Source organism: Papio anubis, chromosome X (genome assembly GCF_008728515.1).
Source record: "Papio anubis isolate 15944 chromosome X, Panubis1.0, whole genome shotgun sequence".
Classification (NCBI taxonomy): domain Eukaryota; kingdom Metazoa; phylum Chordata; class Mammalia; order Primates; family Cercopithecidae; genus Papio; species Papio anubis.
The window spans coordinates 18,057,274-18,071,424 of NC_044996.1; the positions used below are offsets into that span (position 1 = coordinate 18,057,274).

General features: G+C 38.6%; 1 pseudogene; it reads right to left on the bottom strand.

Annotated features, from left to right (window-relative positions):
- Positions 1-8,997: 8,997 nt before the first annotated feature.
- Positions 8,998-13,687, bottom strand: LOC116272058 (annotated as a pseudogene).
- Between the last annotated feature and the right edge of the window lie 464 nt (positions 13,688-14,151).

Here is a 14,151-nt window from a genome sequence, read left to right on the forward strand (position 1 = left end):
TGGGAGAAAATATTTGCAAACCCCATATCTGACAAAGGACTAGTATCAAAATTTCATGAAGAACTCTCAAAACTCAACAGTAAGAAAACAATCCAACTAGAAAATGAGCAAAATATATAAACAGACATTTCACTGAAGATGATATCCAGATGGCAAATAAGCACATGAAAAGATGTTCAATATCATTAGCCATCAGGTAAATGGAAGTTAGAATTATAATGAGATATCACACATGTATCAAAATGGCTAAAGTAAAAAATAGTGAGAACACCAAATGGCCAGAATTTGGAAAAACTGATCACTTGTATGTTGTTGATGGGAATGTAAAATTATACAATCACATTGGAAGTAAATTTGATGGTTTCTTACAAACCTAAACATGCAGCTATCACACAGCCTACCAATTTCACATTTGGGCATTTATCTCAGAGAAATAGAAACTTATGCGTACACAAAAACCCATACACAAATGTTTGTACTTACTTATTCATAATAACCAAAAGCTGAAAGCAACCCGTATATCCTTTCATGGGTGAATAGTTCAATTAACTGTGGTACATCCATGATGGAATACTACTAACCAATAAAAATGAATGAACTATTGACACATGCCTTTTCAACAATCATGTGACCTTCTCAATATCCAGCTAATGAACTTCCTTTGTAATTAACCATCCAGAGTCATCTCCTCTTGCTTGCAGCTAAGAAAACTGATTGATACAAAGAGAAATAAATGTAAGAGGAAACTACAAGAAACAAGAAATAGAAGTCAGTGAATGCCTTGTTAAGGTTTATAGTTGCCTAAATAACCAAAACCAAAAAATGATACCATAGATAAAACTAACAGTCAGGTGATAGGCTGAGAGAAGATCTTTTCAATGTATAAAATTGACAAAAACTTAATATTCAAAATTTAAAAGGAATTCTTCAAAAACTACCTGAAAAGACTGGCAACACCATAGAAAAATGGGCACAAGGCCAGGTGCAGTGGCTCATTCCTGTAATCCCAGCATTTTGGGAGTCTGAGATGGGTGGATCACTTGAGGTCAGGAGTTTGAGACCAGCCTGGCCAACATGGCAAAAACTCGTCTCTACTAAAAATGCAAAAATTAGCTGGGTGTGGTGGTGGATGCTTATAATCCCAGCTACTCAGGAGGCTGAGGCCAGAGAATCACGTGAACCTAGGAGGCAGAGGTTGCAGTGAGCTGAGATCACACCACTGCACTCCAGCCTGTGTCACAGTGCAATACTTTGTCCCAATAAAAAGAAAGAAAAATGGGCAAAGCACTTGAATAAGCAAATCACGTAAGGGGAAACCAAAATGACTAAACGTGTATGAAGAGATGCTCTACCTCACAAGTAATCAGAGAAATGCAAATGAAAACAACAATGAGATATAAGTCTGGACCCATCACATTGTCAAAAGTAAGTTTAATGATCAAGTGGTTGTGAAAATATGAGAGGATGAGAGCAAATCCTTGGATTCTGCTAGTGTGAGGTTAAACCTGTGCAGCCATTCTGATGAGCAATCTGGCAGTGCCTAGTGAAATTAAGAATGTGTGCAACCCAGAGCAATTCGACAGGGGAAAGGAAAGTCAGTTTAATGGAGGGTACTTGAAAAACTGCATATTTATATGGAAGTTAAACTAGATCTTTGACATCTCTACTCAATACAATACACAAAATAAATTTGAGAGAGATTACACACTTAAAGGAAAAACTAAAGCTATAATGCTCTGGAAGAAAATGGGAGAATTTTCTTTCTTTTCTTTTCTTTTCTTTCTTTTCTTTCTTTCTTCTTTCTTTTTTTTTTTTTGAGACAGAGTCTCACTCTGTTGCCCAGGCTGGAGTGCAGTGGCAAGATCTCGGCTCACTGCAACCTCCACCTACTGGGTTTAAGCAATTCTCCTGCCTCAGCCTCCCGCATAGCTGGGATTACAGGTATGTGCCACCACACCTGGCTAATTTTTATATTTTGGATAGAGATGAGGTTTCACCATGTTGGCCAGGCTGTTCTCAAACTCCTGACCTCAAGTGATCCACCCACCTCAGCCTCCCAAAGTGTTGGGATTACAGGCGTGAGCCATCGCACAAGGCCGAAAACGGAAGAATTTCTGTATGACCTTGGGATAGTCAATGACTACTTAGAGGACACACGATACACTAATTGCAAAGAAAAATAATGGATAAATTGGACTTCATCAAAATGGAAAAATGAATGCTCATGAAAAGATACCTTAAATAAGCAAGCCAAACACTGGGAGAAATATATGTTTTTTAATTTTAGTTTTTAATTTTTGTGGGTACATAGTTGGTATATATATTTGTGAGTTACCTGAGATATTTTGATACAGGCATGTAACACATGTTAATCACATCAGGGTAAACAGGGTATTCATCACCTCAAATATTTATCATTTGTGTTTCAAATAATCCAATTATACTTTTAAAGTTATTATTATTTTGAGACAGGATCTCACTCTGTCGCCCAGGCTGTAGTGCAGTGGTGTGATCATGGTTCACAGCAGCCTTGACCTCCTGGGTCCAAGCGATCCTCCCACCTCAGCCTCTCAAGTAGCTGAGGCTACAGGCGTGTGCTATTACACCCAGCTAAATTTTATTTTTGTAGAGACAGGGTCTCCCTATGCCCAGACTGGTCTTGAACTCCTGGGCTAAAGCAATCCTCCCACCTTGGCCTCCCAATGTGCTGAGATTACAGGCATAAGCCACTGCACCAAGCCTCTTTTAGTTATTTTAAAGTGAACTATTAAATTATTTTTTACTATAGTCATTCTGTTGTGCTAGCAAATACTAGGTCTTATTCATTCTTTCAAACTATTTTTCTGTATTCATTAACCATCTCCCCTTCCCCCTCCAACTCCTGTCCTAGCCTTTGGTAACTATCCTACTCTATCTCCATGAGTTCAATTATCTTAATATTTAGCTCACTGGGAGAAATATCTACACTACAATGCACCTGACAAAAGTTTTGTATTCAAAATGGATGAAGAACTCCTAACTCAATAATATAAACAGAAACCAACTTTTAAAAAAGGGCAAAGCATTTAAACGCATTTCTGAAAGAAGATATGTGAATGGCCAATAAACACATGAAAAGGTGCTCGATGTTGTTAGCCAACAGAGAGATTAAAATTACAACTACTATGAAATATCACTACACACAAGAATAGCTAAAAGCCAAAAGAATGATAACACCAAATGTTGGCAAAGATGTAAAACAACTTAAATTTTCATATATGCCAATAGGAGTATAAAATGATACAATCACTTAGGAAAACTGTTTGACAGTTTCTTAAAAAGTTAGACATGTATATATTTTACAGCACAGCAATCCTACTTCTAGGTATGTATTTCATAGAAATGAAAGCTTAAGTTTACAAAAAGTCTTGTATAAGGACAATCATAGCAGCTTTATTCATAAGAGCCCCAAGCTAGAAACAGAGCAGATGTCCCTCACCAGAAGAATATATAAACTATGGTATATTCATACAGTCAAATACTACTCACCGATAAAAATGAATAACTACTGATGTATGCAACATGGATGAATTTCAAAACTATCAGGTTGAATGAAAGAGGTCAGGTAAAAAGAAGTACATACTATAAATTCCCATTTATCTGTTGTTATGGAATAGGAAAGACTAACCTATAGTGATAGAAATCAGATCAGTGGTTACTTCAGTCAGGAGGACATGGGATTAATTGGGACAGGGCATGAAGGAACTCTCTGGGGTGATGGAAAAGTGCATATCTTGATTTGAGTTACCTGAGTGAGTGCATTTGTAAAAACTGGTTGAACTGTACTTTCAGATCTGTGAATTCTGCTAAATGTAAATTATATTTCATTTTTTTCAAATACAAATATAAAACCTGCTGTTAGAATACACCTCAACCTCACAGTAGTGGTTACCTGGGTAAAGGAAGAAAGTAGAAGGAGCTAAAGTGAATGCCTTATCTGTACTCATAACTTGAAATGAAGAAAGAGAGAGAGTGTGTGTGTGAAAGGGAGAAAGAATGCATGTCCCATGAACTTGCTCTAGTATTCCTCCTAATTTTTTTTTTTTTTTTTTTTTTTTTTTTTGAGACACGGTCTTGGTATGTCGTCGAGGCTGGAGTGCAGTGGCGTGATCTCGGCTCATTGCAACCTCCTCCTCCCAGGTTCAAGAGAATCACTTGCCTCAGCCTCCTGAGTAGCTGGGATTACAGGTGTACACCATCATGCCTGGCTAATTTTTTTGTAATTTTAGTAGAGATGGGTTTCACCATATTGGCCAGGATGGTCTCAATCTCCTGACCTCGTGATCCACCCACCTCGGCCTTCCAAAGTGCTGGGATTATAGGCGTGAGCCACCGCACCTGGCTTTTATTTTTTTTATTAAAGGATAACTTGCATACTGTAAATCTTAATGAATTTTTACATATAAATAGACTTGTGTACTCATCACCCAGAATGCTGCCATCAACACAGACAGTGCCTCATGCCCCTCCACAGTCTATACCATCTACCAGAAAGAATCACTATTCTGATTTGTATCATCGTGGATTAGTTTTACCAGTTTTTGAACTATATCTGCGTGGAATTATACAGTATTTACTCTTTTATGTCTGTCCTCTTTTGTTCAAAATTATATCCATGAGATTAATCCATGTTGTTGGTCATATCAGCAGTTCATAACTATTAACATTTTGATGTATGTCTTTTCAGAAGTTTTTCTATACACACTCAGACACTAAAATAGTGTCTATGTTATGACCTTTTTCTCTTTTTCATGTCATACAGGAATGTATCATCTTACGATTGTTTTGTTTGGGTTAAAAATTCAATACATTCTTACTGTATAAAATGAAATGCTACTGAAATACATAATTTAAAAAGAAAAAGTCTCCCACAATTTCCTAATACACCCACAATAGCACTAACATAGAGGAGGTCATGGACATTTTGGCATTTATCATTCATTCAACAAGCTTTTATTGAATGCCTTTTATGTGCTAGGCATTTTTTGACACTGAGGGTATAGCAGTAAACAAAACAAAGCCCTAGCTAACATGAAACTTACTTTATAGTGGGAGCTACTAACAAATAAACAATTAAATATGTAATGTAATATCAGGTTAGTGATAAATGCTATAATGATGTTAAAAAAAGAGAGAAGGAGTGATGGTGGATTTTCAATAGTATGGTCAAAAAGAAGGCTTTTGGAAGAAATAATATTTTATGAACAGAAAGAAAAGCAAGTGCAGGCCAGGTGTGGTGGCTCACACCTGTAATCCCAGCACTTTGGGAGGCCGAGGCGGGCAGATTACCTGAGGTTGGGAGTTCGAGACCAGTCTGGCCAACATGGTGAAACCCCGTCTCTACTAAAAATACAAAAAAATTAGCCAGGCGTGGTGAGAACCTGTAATCCCAGCTACTCGGGAGGCTGAGGCAGAATTGCTTGAGCCTGAGAGGCAGAGGTTACAGTGACCTGAAATTGTGCCACTACACTCCAGCCTAGGCGACAGAGCAAGATTATGTCTCAAAAAAAAAAAAAAAAAAAAGGAAAGAAAGTGCAAAGGCCCTGAGGTTGGGACCTGCATGCATGCAAGGAGGCCAGTGGGTCTGGAACAGACCAACCAAAGAGAACTGTAGTAGAAAATAGGGTTTGACATTCTGGACATAGGAAAGGGCAAAGATTTCACGATGAAGATACCAAAAGCAATTGCAACAAAAGCAAAAACTGACAAATGGGATCTAATTAAACTAAAGAGCTTCTGCACAGCAAAAGAAACTATCAACAGAGTAAACAGACAACCTACAGAATGGGAGAACATTTTTGCAAACTGTGCATCTGACAAAGGTCTAATATCCAGCATCTATAAAGAACTTAAACAAATTTACAAGGAAAAAACAACCTCCTTTAAAAGTGGGCAAAGTACATGAACAGACACTTTTCAAAAGAAGACATACATGCGGCCAAGAAACACATGAAAAAAACCTCAACATCACTTATGATTAGGGAAATGCAAATGAACACTACAATGAGATATCATCTCACACCACTCAGAATGGCTATTATTAAAAAGCCAAAAATAACAGATGCTGACGAGGTTGCAGAGAAAAGGAAGTGCTTATACACTGTTGGTGGGAGTGTAAATTAGTTCAGCCATTATGGAAAGCAGTGTGATAATTCCTCAAAGAGCTAAAAACAGAACTACCATTCAACCCAGCAAACCCATTACTGGTATGTACCCGAAGGAATAGAAATCATTCTGTCATACAGACACATGCACGTGTATGTTCACTGTAGCACTATTCACAATAGCAAAGACATGGAATCAATCTAAACATCCATGAATGACAGATTGGATAAAGAAAATGTGGTACATAGACACCATGGAATACTATGCAGCCATAAAAAGGAACAAGATCAAGTCCTTTGCAGGAGCATGGATGGAGCTGGATGTCATCATCTTATGAAACTAATGCAGAAACAGAAAACCAATACTGCATGTTTACATTTATAAGTGGGCGCTAAATGGTGAGAACATGTGGAGACATGGAGAGGAACAACAGATACTGGGGCCTAGTGGAGAATGGAGAGCAGGAGGAGGGAGAGGATCAGAAAAAAATAACTAATAGGCACTAAGCTTAATATCAGGGTGATGAAATAATCTGTACAACAAACCCCCATGACACGAGCTTAACTATATAACAAACCTGCACATGTACCCTTGAACTTAAAATAAAGGTTGAAAAAAAAAAAAAAAAGAAAAGAAAACTTGAAAGTAGGCAAGGGTCAGATATTGTAGGGCCTAGTAGTCTATCTAAGTCCTTTGAATTTTATTCTAAATATGATGGATCTATTCTAAATATGATGGAAAGTTCCATATTCTAAATATGATGGAGAGTTGAGAGCAGGTGAAGGAGATTACCTCATATGTGTTTTAAAAGAATTATTCTGGCTCCTGTGTAGAGAATAGACTGCATAAAGGAAAGAATAGAACTGGGTACCCCAGGTGAGGAGTTATTGGCAGTGATCCCGGTGAGAGACAATGTGGCTTAGGCCAGGGTAGCAGCAGGGGAGGAGGTGAGAGGAGCATTGGCTCTGGACTTGTGTAGAACTGACAGGACTTGTTAGTTGCCCTGATACAAAGTGTAAGGAAGAGGATACAAAGTAAGAGGAAATGAAGCACAACTCCAAGGTTTTTAGACTTGATGATTTCAGTATTCACATGGATCAATCAAACCTCCTTGCCTCTCAGTTCCTTTAGGAAGAACTGGCTTGATGCATGCATTGGGCGAAAAGGTTAGGTGCCCAATTTGGGTCATATTGAGTTTGAGATTAGATCATCCAAATGGAGATAGTGAGTGGGCAATGGAAATATGAGTCTAGAGTTCAAAGTAGAGGTCAGGGCTGGGGATTTACTGCCATGAAGCTGGATGAAATCACCCAGGGAGTAAATGGAGATAGAAAACTGAAGCTGCCCAGGGCCTGAGTCCTAGAGCACTCCCATATTTAATAACCTGAAAGAAGAGGAGAAACTGGCAAAAGAGACAAACAGAAACCAAGGAGGCCAAAGGAAAACTGTGTGGAGTCATGGAAGCCAAATGAAAAATCTGTTTCAAACAGAACCACTGCTATGCCATATTATTCCTGTGTGAAAATAAAACAATACAAACAAAAAGCCCTATCTCTTCCTCAAGTAGAAGAAAATAATTAATATTCTATTTATTTCCAGTAAGAGTGGTTACAAAACCCACATACTCATTTTGTATAAATTGTACAAATCAAATATTGAACACAAAAGTACAGACAATCCCAAAATTTAATCACAATTAGCAACTCAAAGCCACCAGGATATAATAATTTATTATAAAATAATTTCACATCTTGCTTTTATCAAAACAAAATTCTTTATGGCGGTTTCAATGCTTGCTTGCTTGTCACTATACATGACAGTCTTTCTTTTAACACTGTACATATTAAGTAGTTCTTAATAAATTTTAATTTTGGGAAGCTACATTCTTTAATGGTGGTCATTGTTGACAAAATTAATATATCCTGAGAGCTCATGAGCTATTTGGAAATGTACTGACAAATTATTGCTGCAAATATGTTGCAGCACTTCAACAAGAGTCTTAATCGTTTTTTTTATTTTTTATTTTTTAAGACAGAGTCTTGCTGTGCACCCAGGCTGGAGTGCAGTGGCACGAACAGGGCTCACCACAGCCTCAACCTCCTGGGCTCAAGCAATCCTCCCACCTCAGTCCCCCAAGCAGCTGAGACCACAGGTATGTGCCATCACATCTGGCTGATTTTTAATTTTTCGGTTTGTAGAGGCAGGGTCTCCCTATGTTGCCCAGGCTTGTGTCAAACTCCTGGGTTTAAGTGAGCCTCCTGCCTCGGCCTCCTAAAGTGCTGGGATTACAGGCACAAGTCACGTCTGGCCTAGAGTCTTACTAGATTTTAGTAATCAACTTTTTAGTTTCAGATTTTAGTTCCTCACACATTAAAAATCATCAGTATCACACTCCATATATATTTTCATCAGTCATTTCAATCGTAAAATTTTTGTAGATGTATTTGTTAATTTTATTATTGGTTTATATTATTATTTTATAATAATTAAGTTTTATATGTTTTTTAGAACACTGTAAAGGTAATTATACTTGGCTGAATAATGGTCCCCCAAATACATCAGTTCCTAATTCCTGGAACCTGTAAATGTAACTTTATTTGGGAAGCAGATTTTTGCAGATGTAATTAAGTTGAGGATTTTTTTTTTCCCCCCGAGAGAGGGTCTTGCTCTGTTGCTCAGGCTGGAGTGCAGTGGCACAATCTCAGCTCACTGCAACCTCCACGTCCTGGGCTCAGGTGATTCTCCCACCTCAACCTCCCGAGTAGCTGGGACCACAGGTGCCTGCCACCTTGCCTGGCTAATTTTTTGTATTTTTGGTAGAGACAGGGTTTCACCGTGTTGCCCAGACTGGTTTTGAACTCCAGGGCTCAAGCAGTCTGCCTGCCTTCACCTCCCAAAGTGCTGGGATTACAAGCATGAGGCACCATGCCCAGCCCAAGTTGAGGATCTTGGGCTTAGGAGGTTATCCTGGATTGTCCAAGTGGGACATAATGCCATCACAAGTGTCTTTATAAGGAAGAGGCAGTGGGGAGACTACAGACACACAGAGGAGGTACTGTGAAGACAGACACAGATTGTGGCTACAAGCCAAGGAATGCCAGCAGCCACCAGAAGCTGGAAGAAGCAAGGAATGGATTCTTTCCTGAAATCTCTGAAGGAAGCATGGCCCTACTGACAGCTTGATTTCAGACTTCTGGCTTCCAGGAGACTGTGAGTGAATACATTTCTGTTGTTTTAAGCCACTGAATTTGTGGTAACTTGTTATAGCAGTCATAGGAAATGAATACAGCCATTATAATCTTTATTTTAAATTTTTCCTTTAAATATGACATTTTATTTACTTATCTATTTCAATTTGAAAGCACGTACTGTTTGTTAACTGACCAGATTAAAAAAATAATCACAGTAGACACCTTAGTTCATTCTTCTAAGAAGCCTGCTGATCTGGTCCTCCCTGTTGCCAGCATCTCCACCTTCTACAAAATGGGAGGTCTTTTTCTTCATTCCACCTCGTGGAGAGGATAATTTGAAGGGCCACATGAAGTTATTTGTTTCTTTGAAGCATTTTTCCAACAGTATAGATCTCATTAACAAGATCATCCCTGCAGATGATACTGTATTTACCAAGAGATCGAGCAATCAAAGTGTTATCTGTCAAGGCAACTCATTTCATTTCTTTTTTTTGGAACCCCAAGCATCAGTTTATAAAAGGAGCTTTTGTCTTTTTTTTTTTTTAATTTTGTGCCACATTTTATTTTTATTTATTTATTTATTTTTATTATACTCTAAGTTCTAGGGTACATGTGTACAATGTGCAGGTTTGTTACATATGTATACACGTGCTATGTTGCTGTGCTGCACCCATTAACTTGTCATTTACATTAGGTATATCTCCTAATGTATATCTGCTAGCCCTTCCCCCTCCCCCTCCCCACAATAGGCCCCAGTGTGTGATGTTCCCCTTCCTGTGTCCAAGTGATCTCATTGTTCAATTCCCACCTATGAGTGAGAACATGTGGTGTTTGGTTTTCTGTTCTTGCGATAGTTTGCTGAGAATGATGGTTTCCAGCTGCATCCATGTCCCTACAAAGGACACGAACTCATCCTTTTTTATGGCTGCATAGTATTCCATGGTGTATATGTGCAACATTTTCGTAATCCAGTCTCTCACTGATCGACATTTGGGTTGATTCCAAGTCTTTGCTATCCTGAATAGTGCTGCAATAAACATACGTGTGCATGTGTCTTTATAGCAGCATGACTTATACCTCTGGGTATATACCCAGTAATGGGATGGCGGGGTCAAATGGTATTTCTAGTTCTAGATCCTTGAGGAATGGCTATACTGTTTTCCACAATGGTTGAACTAGTTTACAGTCCCACCAACAGTGTAAAAGTGTTCCTATTTCTCCACATCCTCTCCAGCACCTGTTGTTTCCTGACTTTTTAATGATTGCCATTCTAACTGGTGTGAGATGGTATCTCATTGTGGTTTTGATTTGCATTTCTCTGATGGCCAGTGATGATGAGCATTTTTTCATGTGTCTGTTGGCTGTATGAATGTCTTCTTTTGAGAAGTGTCTGTTCATATCCTTTGCCCACTTTTTGGTGGGGTTGTTTGTTTTTTTCTTGTAAATTTGTTTGAGTTCTTTGTAGGTTCTGGATATTAGCCCTTTGTCAGATGAGTAGATTGCAAAAATTTTCTCCCATTCTGTAGGTTGCCTGTTCACTCTGATGGTAGTTTCTTTTGCTGTGCAGATGCTCTTTAGTTTAACTAGATCCCATTTATCAGTTTTGGCTTCTGTTGCCATTGCTTTTGGTGTTTTAGACATGAAGTCCTTGCCCATGCCTATGTCCTGAATGGTATTCCCTAGGTTTTCTTCTAGGGTTTTTATGGTTTTAGCTCTAACATTTAAGTCTCTAATCCATCTTGAATTAATTTTCGTATAAAGAGTAAGGAAAGGATCCAGTTTCAGCTTTCTACTTATGGCTAGCCAAATTTTCCCAGCACCATTTATTAAACAGGGAATCCTTTCCCCATTTCTTGTTTTTGTCAGGTTTGTCAAAGATCATATGGCTGTAGATGTGTGGTATTATTTCTGAGGGCTCTGTTCTGTTCCATTGGTCTATATCTCTGTTTTGGTACCAGTACCATGCTGTTTTGGTTACTGTAGCCTTGTAGTATAGTTTGAAGTCAGGTAGTGTGATGCCTCCAGGTTTGTTCTTTTGCCCTAGGATTGTCTTGGCAATGCGGGCTCTTTTTTGGTTCCATATGAACTTTAAAGCAGTTTTTTTCCAATTCTGTGAAGAAAGTCATTGGTAGCTTAATGGGGATGGCATTGAATCTATAAATTACCTTGGGCAGCATGGCCATTTTCATGATATTGATTCTTCCTATTCATGAGCATGGTATGTTCTTCCATTTGTTTGTGTCCTCTTTTATTTCACTGAGCAGTGGTTTGTAGTTCTGCTTGAAGAGGTCCTTCATATCCCTGGTAAGTTGGATTCCTAGGTATTTTATACTTTTTGAAGCAATTGAATTGAACTCAACTCTGCACTAAGCGGACCTAATAGACATCTACAGAACTCTTCACTCCAAATCAACAGAATATGCATTCTTCTCAGCACCACATAGCACTTATTCCAAAATTGACTACATAGTTGGAAGTAAAGCACTCCTCAACATATGTAAAAGAACAGAAATTATAACAAACTGTCTCTCAGACCACAGTGCAATCAAACTAGAACTCAGGACTAAGAAACTCAATCAAAACCACTTAACTACATGGAAACTGAACAACCTGCTCCTGAATGACTACTGGGTACATAATGAAATGAAGGCAGAAATAAAGATGTTCTTTGAAACCAATGAGAACAAAGATACAATATACCAGAATCTCTGGGACACATTTAAAGCAGTGTGTAGAGGGAAATTTATAGCACTAAATGCACACAAGAGAAAGCAGGAAAGATCTAAAATTGACACCCTAACATCACAATTAAAAGAACTAGAGAAGCAAGAGCAAACACATTCAAAAGCTAGCAGAAGGCAAGAAATAACTAAGATCAGAGCAGAACTGAAGGAGACAGAGACACAAAAAACCCTTCAAAAAATAAATGAATCCAGGAGCTAGTTTTTTGAAAAGATCAACAAAATTGATAGACCTCTAGCAAGACTAATAAAGAATAAAAGAGAGAAGAATCAAATAGATGCAATAAAAAAATGATAAAGGGGATATCACCACCGACCCCACAGAAATACAAACTACCATCAGAGAATACTATAAACACCTCTACGCAAATAAACTCGAAAACCTAGAAGAAATGGATAAATTCCTGGACACATACACTCTCCCAAGACTAAACCAGAAAGAAGTTGAATCCCTGAATAGACCAATAGCAGGCTCTGAAATTGAGGCAATAATTAATAGCCTACCAACCAAAAAAAGTCCAGGACCAGACAGATTCACAGCCGAATTCTATCAGAGGTACAAGGAGGAGCTGGTACCGTTCCTTCTGAAACTATTCCAATTGATAGAAAAAGAGGGAATCCTCCCTAACTCATTTTACGAGGCCAACATCATCCTGTTACCAAAGCCTGGCAGAGACGCAACAAAAAAAGATAATTTTAGACCAATATCCCTGATGAACATCGATGCAAAAATCCTCAATAAAATACTGGCAAACCAAATCCAGCAGCACATCAAAAAGCTTATCCACCATGATCAAGTGGGCTTCATCCCTGGGATGCAAGGCTGGTTCAACATACGCAAATCAATAAACGTAATCCAGCATGTAAACAGAACCAAAGACAAAAACCACATGATTATCTCAATAGATGCAGAAAAGGCCTTTGACAAAATTCAACAGCCCTTCATGCTAAAAACTCTTAATAAATTCGGTATTAATGGAACGTATCTCAAAATAGTAAGGGCTATTTATGACAAACCCACAGACAATATCATACTGAATGGGCAAAAACTGGAAGCATTCCCTTTGAAAACTGACATAAGACAGAGATGCCCTCTCTCACTACTCCTATTCAACATAGTGTTGGAAGTTCTGGCTAGGACAATCAGGCAAGAGAAAGAAATAAAGGGTATTCAATTAGGAAGAGAAGAAGTCAAATTGTCCCTGTTTGCAGATGACATGATTGTATATTTAGAAAACCCCATCGTCTCAGCCCCAAATCTCCTTAAGCTGATGAGCAACTTAAGGCAACTCATTTCTCATTGATTTTTCCATAACCACGCTTGTAGATTAGGTCATTTACTGACTTCAGCTTTGGGTACCCCCATGCAATATATGGTTTTACAATCATCAACTTGTTAATTGAATCCTTGTTGAGCTTCTCAAAGGTTCCATTGAAGAAAGTGAAGAAGCTGCAACACCTTTCGGACCTTTGGGCTCAGAGCATTGCTACCTCTGATCCTGATGATAAATGCCAATTTGGGTTTGTGGGTACATAGAAAGTTGCCAGCTTTTCTTGCCATCCTAGCTATTTTGATTTCAGCTCTGTACATTTATCTATATTCTTTGTGACAGTGCTTCATTTTTTTCATACAAAAACTTCCTCCTTGCCTTTCAAAGCATCTTTTGAGCAAACTTCTTTCTCAGGCTCTGCGAAATTCCTCCACTTTTTCTTAAGGGTTTCTGGAACAGCAGGAAACTTCTCTTCGATACCCTATGGTTTCAGCCAGAAAAGAGCTAAATATGATATTTTATACAATGCTTCTTTTTCTTTTGAGACGGAGCCTTGCTCTGTGGCCTAGGCCAGAGTGCAGTGGCACGTGATCTTGGCTCACTGCAACCTCTGCCTCCCGGGTTCAAGTGATTCTCCTGCCTCAGCCTCCCAAGTAGCTGGGATTACGGGCATGGGCCACCATGCCCAGATAAGTTTTGTATTTTTAGTAGAGACGGCATTTCACCATGTTGACCAGGCTGGTCTTGAACTCCTGACCTCAGGTGATCTGCCTGCCTTGGTCTCCCAAAGTGCTGGGATTACAG